Source organism: Pinus tabuliformis, chromosome 6 (genome assembly GCF_031772625.1).
Source record: "Pinus tabuliformis cultivar Carrire ecotype Pingquan chromosome 6, CPIR1, whole genome shotgun sequence".
NCBI classification, from domain to species: Eukaryota; Viridiplantae; Streptophyta; class Pinopsida; order Pinales; family Pinaceae; genus Pinus; species Pinus tabuliformis.
In genome coordinates, this window is record NC_142292.1 from 589822028 (window position 1) to 589830100 (window position 8073).

General features: G+C 36.2%; 1 pseudogene; it reads left to right on the top strand.

Annotated features, from left to right (window-relative positions):
• LOC149259941 (UBP1-associated protein 2B-like) overlaps positions 1-7525 on the top strand; it is a 54362-nt pseudogene extending 46837 nt beyond the window's left edge.
• Positions 7526-8073: the final 548 nt, after the last annotated feature.

The following is an 8073-nucleotide window of genomic DNA, read 5'->3' on the forward strand; positions in this document are numbered from 1 at the left end:
CGTGAAAATTCTTGTTACAAGAAGACCAGCTTCCATGAAATTTCATGGAAGTCAATGCAAAGATAAGTTACCAACTTAGAGTTCAGGGGGTTTGTCAATGGTTACACGGTTGATTTGGTTCAATATTGTAATGTAACAAGGTTGCACTGAAATTTTGGTTGTACTGATGATTGTAAAATAGATATTGGAATGAAGAATGCTTGTGATTGAGGCGAAGTGGGAGGAAAGTGAAGATTTGAATGAGGAATCCCCTATGAATGAAGAATTATTATTATATCACAATTATAATGGTCAATTGTAGGATGAGTTTTGTGGAGTAGTAAGAAGTAGGTTCAAGACTCTATATTTTAGGCTGGTATGGTACTTCTCCCAAGTCCCTAAAGTTACAAATTTCATACAAAAAGAACCCCATAATGCTCACACTCAAATGCAAACTATCACATGCCAGTAGAAAAGGATTGGATATTATTAGAAAGTGTATGGAGAGGCTGAGTTCCTTGGTTAAAAATAGCCAATATTTTTGTGATGCAAAAGAATATAAATCACACAGTCAAATATATAATGTCATACCTATACCAGTAAGAATGTGTTGGATCTGATTAAAAGTATATGCAGGGGCTAACTTACTTGGTTAAAACTTAAAAGAGATAAATATTTTCAATGAAAAATAATATAAATCCCATGGTTATATTGCTACTACTATTAGAATTATCTGGAAGTTCTGAGACAAACATCCTAGTTCAAGCATTTAGAAAACACCCAGCCTCAATATTATTTCCTTGTTTGGAAGAGCATGTGACCTGTATTTTACTGTAAATTTACAGGTGTTAAAAGAATAAAACTTGAATGACAAGAATAAATAAAAGATAAAAAGATTGCAATATGGAGCCTCCACCAAAATGAGAGTCTCAATACTTTTATGGGATAGAGAAAAAGGAAATTCGTTAACATTGCCCTTAAATTTTCAATAGAAAAAATTGTAACCTATTTAAGTATGATGACTTGTTTAAAAAAAAAAATTAGCTCAATCTTTCAACAACCTTTTGTGAATAGTGAAATTCACTTTCACCTATTTAAGTATGATGACTTGTTTAAAAAAAAAGTAGCCCAATATTTCAACAACCTTTTGTGAATAGTGAAATTCATTTTGGAAGGCATTTGGAACGACTCATCAGTGAAGATAAAAGGAAAATCTTGAAATAATAATATTTGGATGAAAAATATATTTGAGATTCTCATACAGAAAGAGCCATAAAAATAATTAAATTTATGTTAGCAACTCTCTACAATATTAGTACGGAAATATTTAACTAATTAGAGCGCTAGATTATGAAGACTAGTGATTATAGAAAACCGTAGAAATATCATTCATACCTTTGGAAAGGGAAACTTTGTGTTTAAGATTAACCTGCCCATAATATCATGCAAGAAGAGACAAGGGGAGGAATGAAAGACTACTTTCACAGAGGCAAACCATTTAAAATCTTTGATGAATAAAATATTTTGTACTTTATGAGAGGAAAGAATATTTCCTTACAGTCTTGCAAGCAAAGAGGCAATAATAGAACAATTACAATGGTACATAGGCATTGCATTGTCCTTGCAGACATTTTTTCAAGAGAAATCTTCATTTTTCCTAAGACCTCAATAGTGGAATTAGCTACCCCAAGCATTGTTGTAGCCTTTTTGAACATCATAGAATCTGGATGTCTCCGTGTAGGTACCTAATACTTTTGGAGCTCTCAGATTATTCAATCCATCAACTACCTAGATATTCCAGAAGTAACTAGCTTTTATGAATCCTTCATTTTGGAAATGACGATTGCACATATAAGAGGAGGTGTGTTCCCCATATGGCTTAGAGCCAACAACTTCATCACTCCATTCAATCATGTTGGCATTGTTTGCTAAGTAGGAAAAGAAAGGTGTTGAGTCGTATCGTAAAACATTGTAATTTTAAATTACATCCGCTAGTTCCCCTTTTCTAGATCTTGCGAGTTCAAAACAAAATTTGCATGTTAATAAATTGTCAATAATATGTTCAAGGAGGAATAATTTCATGATAATAAATAAGACTACAACTTAGTTTTGTTTTCATTGCCACTTAGCTTTGTTATCATACCTTCCAAATAAGGATGCTTATATCATATTGGGATCCCTTGTAGTTTGACACAGGATATATGGTGGTGCCAATTGCAATATCATTGCGTACTTGTAAGAATCCAAAGGAGAGAAAGTCGAAACATCCAGTAGCTTGATAACCATCACTCTGAACAAGCAACAATTGGACCGTTAATGTAAATATTTTGTCAAAGTAATTGTTATCAACATCTCTCCCAATGGTATACATCTGTCTAGAGATTTATAGTTGCAGCAAATCTCTGAACAAAAACATAGTGGGTCCTCTAAAAACCTTGTTACATTGCATAGCCTTTCTATGTTGTTGTTCAAAGAGTTCTCGTAACATAGTTATAGTTGTTTGTTGTTGAAACTACATTGTGACTACTCAGTGGTGGCAAGTCTCTCGTACTTTGTGGAAACTCCTATGTAGTTTCTTTTAACGTTGTTGTTAAAATAAAGTTATTATACATGAAAATTAATATTTATAAAATCTCTTTATAATAGATGTATAAAAAGTATTTGTGCATCATTCCAACTACCTACTTGCATTTTCCTCTGCTTGAAAATATTTCAGTTTGAAAAAAATTTGTCATTTTACTTTAGCAAGTGTTACGTGTCAAAATAACAACATCAATGTCGGATCCAAGAAGCATCTCTACAATTATGTTGTGTTCATTGTTATATGTGTTGGACTAGAGTGAACCATGACAAATCAATAAGAAAAACAAGAATTATTCATAGAGGCCTGAATGAAAATGGGAAAAGTCTCCCAATTCCAATTGACCTAATCAAGATGATGGTTTAACTCCTCTTACAAGGATTTATTATTATTATTATTATAAATATTCATTTATCTACCAATAATCTTGAAGTGAAGTCCATGAATGTAGATGTAAATGGCCACTTCTCTTCTCCTTGTTCCAAACAAGGATCTTTGTAATGTTTTGCCTTATTTTATGACAATAGTGAACACTTTATTAATGTCGCACTTTTATTATTAGCATATCTAAAATCTAGTTATCCACATATCCTAAGGGTCTATGGAAGTTACTTGGAGTCTTATCACTGAGCTTTGCATGAGTGTTTATTAGATTGATTTTAGGTTTGATAAGTTCCTAATTGGCATTACATTTTGAGTTCACAGTCTGAACTAAATTTTCTTCTTTGTTCATTTTATACATAGATCCCATATTTATACAGATTAATGTGATACTGCTCAATTCTTCACAATAATTTTTTATGAGTAATCGCATATACATTCTATTCAGATGTTGTTTGACTATTATCACAAGCTTTATGAACTTACGTCTCGAATTTTTTTTTCACTATTGGGTGTCCTCCCCACTACAAATTTGACTGTGATATATGTATAAATGTTTTTGAGTATTCTTGATATCAGTAGGTTAGAGTGGGCATTTAATCTGCTAGTTTTATTTGTTTTATGACAAATGTTTGTGTCTTGCAAAATCTTAAGTGTTCACATTTATATTTTAAGTGAAACTTAAAATTTAATCATTACAATTTTATTAAAAACTGAATATGTTTAAGATGTTAAGAGAAATGTACTCCTTAGTGGATAAACAAATATGTAAATACCATCAAACCCCTCATCGCAACCAATTCCTTCATAAAAACCCTCACTTGATACCCTCATGACCATAATCTTCTTCCATCATAAAAACTCAAGAGGAATAAATTGGGTTAGACCGTGGAAGCAAAAGGCAGGGGATTCCTCCTACACATAGTCAATTTCCTCCCACATCGCCTCACTCACAAGCATTCTTTAGTCCAATGCATGTTTTATAGTCATCGATACAACAAAATTTTCATCACAACCTTGTTACATTACAATATCGAACAAATTAAACCCTATAAATATTGACAAAACTCCTCACCATCGATCTGGTAACGTATCTTTTCATTGACCACCATCAAAATTTCATGGACGTTGGTCTTCGCATAACAAGAACTCCACCTTGAAAATGGTTTGGGTTAAAAGAATTTAAAAAAATGATCCCACAATGAATGACGAGATCCTGCCACTACTTAAAATTTCAATTTCAAATTGGATTCCATGGATCATGGCATTGTATGGATGATAGCGAAGGAAATGAGTCGGGGAGCGGAGAACTCAATGGAATAGGAAGTTGGTAGAAGACATCTTGTCATGCTCTACAAGGTTTAAATGCATAGCAAATTTCTGAGCTAGAACAGTCTCCATTGCCTAGAACGTCGCAATCGAGCATAGGTTCTTTTGGTGGAATGCCTCCTTATTTACCACATTAGATGGATTTCCAAAGGATGGTGCTCATACAATGTTGAAGATGTATTTTGTATGGGCTCATCTGCATGGGATTCATTGAAATTGGTAATCATCATTCATATTAGCTAGTGTTAATCTTTGTTTATTATGTTTTTCTTAAGAATTTTCGGGATTTTCCTTGATTTCCTAGTCAATTTCCTGAATTTTTGTTAGTCTAAAAAATTTCCTTGATTTTTAGTCAATTTTTGAATTAAAGATATAGTTAATTTTTTCTGTTTAATGAAAATATCCATTTACCCTACAAAAATATTATAAATTTTTAAATTTATTTAGTTACTATAATAATAATAATATTTATGGCTATTAAATCTTATTCTTCATAACTTTGAGTTGTCCTTACAACTAAAATTTTCTCAAACCCTTTCCATATGTCGTCGTTACATGAGCATGGTATAAGTATGGTCGCAATATAATTTTTCCTACCTAGCCGAGATCCATCTGAACCCTAGATCTGTCAAGTGCCAAGCGGGTTCAAATCTCTCGAGGTGCAAACCTATTTTTGAGTTTAAAACTTGAGGAAAGGCTTGCACCTCAAGAGATTTGATCACTCTCTGCACTTGATAGATTTGTGGTTACGATGGATCTAGGTTTGTTATATTATACTCTATAATATCTATATTTGTATCTATGTGTCTCTTTCTTATTCCCTCTCTCTATCTCACCCTCTAAACATACACACTCTCTCTCCATATCTATTTCTCTCTCCCCCCTTTCTCTCTCTCTCTCTCTCACACACACACACACACACACTCTCTCTCTCTCTCTCTCTCTCCATCATACTCTCCTCTCCCTCTTCCCTCTCCCTCTTCTCTCTCCCTCACTCTCTCTCCATGTCTCCCTTATGAGTCCCCCTCCCTCTCCACCATTATCTCTCTCTCTCTCTCTCTCTCTCTATTGAGTCCTATCTCTCTCCCTTCAAATCTCTGTCATTCTCTCCCACCTCCTTCTATCTCTCTGTCGCCCCCATCATTCTCTCTCTCTCTTTATTCCATTCCCTCTCTATCATTCTCTCCCACCTCCCTCTGTCTCTCCGGCCCCCCATCATTCTCTCTCTCTCTCTCCCTCTCTTCTTCTCTCTCTCCACTCCTCTTTGTCTTCCTTGGTTGTAAAATATTAAACCTATATTTGGATCAATCATATACAAAAAAAATACAATAACGAAAAATTTAAAACAATCATGCATTATTTTTCCTCTGTTATTGTTAGTCAATTTGTTGGCTCTCATTGCTAGGAACCCTAGTTAAGATGGATCTATGCTCGTTCTCAGTAATATTATTTATGGTATATATATTTCACATATTTATATATAAAGACCTCTCTTTCTTTATTTTATTGAAACCTTGATTTTATTTATGCAAGGGCCTTTTTAGTAGTCTTGGGGATAGAGGGTTTAGATATATCTTAAAAAGAATGATAATCTTTTTCTTTTTAGATTTAATAAAAAAACGCTATTAAATTAAATTAAAATAAAATATTTATAAAATATTTTGAGTTATGTATTTTGAGCATGTGGTATTGATAACCCATGGTATTGGCTCATGGTTAATAATATTCACGGTAAAGTGAGAGTGAACATCCATGGCTAAAAATCATATTGTTATCAAATATTTTAATTGTGAAATAAGTTATGGTTTTTGGGCATGTGGTATTGATAAGCCATGGTATTGGCCCATGGTATGACAAAAAATCAAAATATAACAAATTAACTTTAACATTACATTTTTATTATCAGTTGAGCTAATATTAATTAATTTTGTTTGGCCCACATAAGCCAACGGTAGCAGCGAAGCCGAAGTCGACGAAGACGAAGAAGATATAGCGGTGGCAAAAGAAGATGAAGAAAGTGGAAACTCCGAAGCCGATGGCAGCAGCGCAGCCGAAGTCGAGGAAGACGAAGAAGACTTGAAGAAGCTGCTGGAGCCTTTCAGCAAGGACCAGCTGATGTACATCATCTCTGAGAAAACTAAGAAAAACCCGCAGCTTCTAGAAGATATTCGAAAACTTGCTGACAAGGATCCGGCGCACAGAAAAATCTTCGTCCATGGCCTCGGCTGGGAAACTACGTCGGAGGCTTTGAAGTCCGTTTTCTCCCAATACGGCGAGCTGGAAGAATGCAATGTCATCATCGACAAGGGCACTGGCAAATCCAAAGGTTACGGATTCGTGACATTTATGCACATGGAAGGTGCGCAGAAAGCCCTAAAGGAGCCCAGCAAGAAAATAGATAGCAGGATGATTGCTTGCCAGATGGCGTCCGTTGGCCCGGCACCAGCGCACCCTCCCACTGAGACCACAGGGCGGAAAATCTATGTGAGCAATGTTTCGGCCGATATTCCCGCGGAGAAACTGCTGAACTTTTTTTCGAAATACGGCGAAGTCGAGGAAGGACCGTTAGGGTTTGATAAACAGACGGGAATGTCCAGAGGTTTTGCGCTTTTCATTTACAAGACTGTTGAGGGTGCTATGAAGGCTTTGGAGGAGGCAAACAAATGTATAGAAGGTCATTCCATGAACTGCAAGCTGGCAGCAGAGGGTAGCAAGAAGAGGAAGAGGCATACCCCTGTTACTTGCACTCTGCACCCCAATGACCTCTGACCCACGGCGCGGGTTCGATACTGGCATCGGCCGGGGCAGCGCACGGTGTTCTTGGCAGCTCATTGCCTTTTAATGAGGGCGGTGCTCCCGGGTTCAGTCAGGTGTTTAATGCTATTTTGGCCGGTCAGAACCAGAGCTTTCCTGGGCTGAATCACTCGCTTTTAACGTCCGCTAATCCTGCATTGGCATCTTCATTCAATCCATCTTCGATGTCGCAGGCGCCTGCGTTTTCGCCATCTGTTCAGAACTCGCTTGGATCCGTAGGGTCGTATGGAGGGCACCCGAGCTTTGGGGGTTATGGGTATGAGCATGGCGGTGCTGGCAGTGTTAATCCCGGTGTTCTTGGGGTTTATGGGTCCCAGGCAGCTGCTCTACAAGGATTGAAACGCATATCAGAGTTCCCAGCTCGGGCAGTCTCCATTGCCTAGAGTGTCGCATTCGGGCGCTGGTTCTTTGGGTGGAATGCCTCCCTTTTTACCTCGTTAGATGTATTTCCAAAGGATGGCGCTGATACAATGTTGAAGATATATTTTGTATGGGCTCATTTGCCTGCGATTCATTGAAATTGGGAAGCGTCATTGATATTGGCCACTCTTCATCTTTGTTTATTAGGTTTTGCTTAACAAACTCTTGACATTTTCAAGTAGCTGGTGGTGAACTTCGTCGGAGGTGTTTTCAGTGTTCATCTACGTTTACTAATCGTAACAACAATTTTGATTTTTTGTTTTTTAGCAGTTGTCTATAATGCGATTTTTTGGAAGTTTTTCTGGTGGGTTTTTGTAGTCAAAATCTCGCAGCAATTTATTGGAATCGCAAGTTTGATAGCTAGTTTCTGCACAATCAAAGCGTCCCACGGGTTTTCCAGGGTGCTGAATAGAAATATGCAGTTAAAAAACCATTTTAACTACAACAAATCAAAATTTAACCTCAATTTCTTCCGCAGATTCCGTCACCAGAATCTCCAAAAAATCGCATTATAAACAACTCTTTTTTTAATATAACTTCATCGATGAATATATGTACATATTAAACAG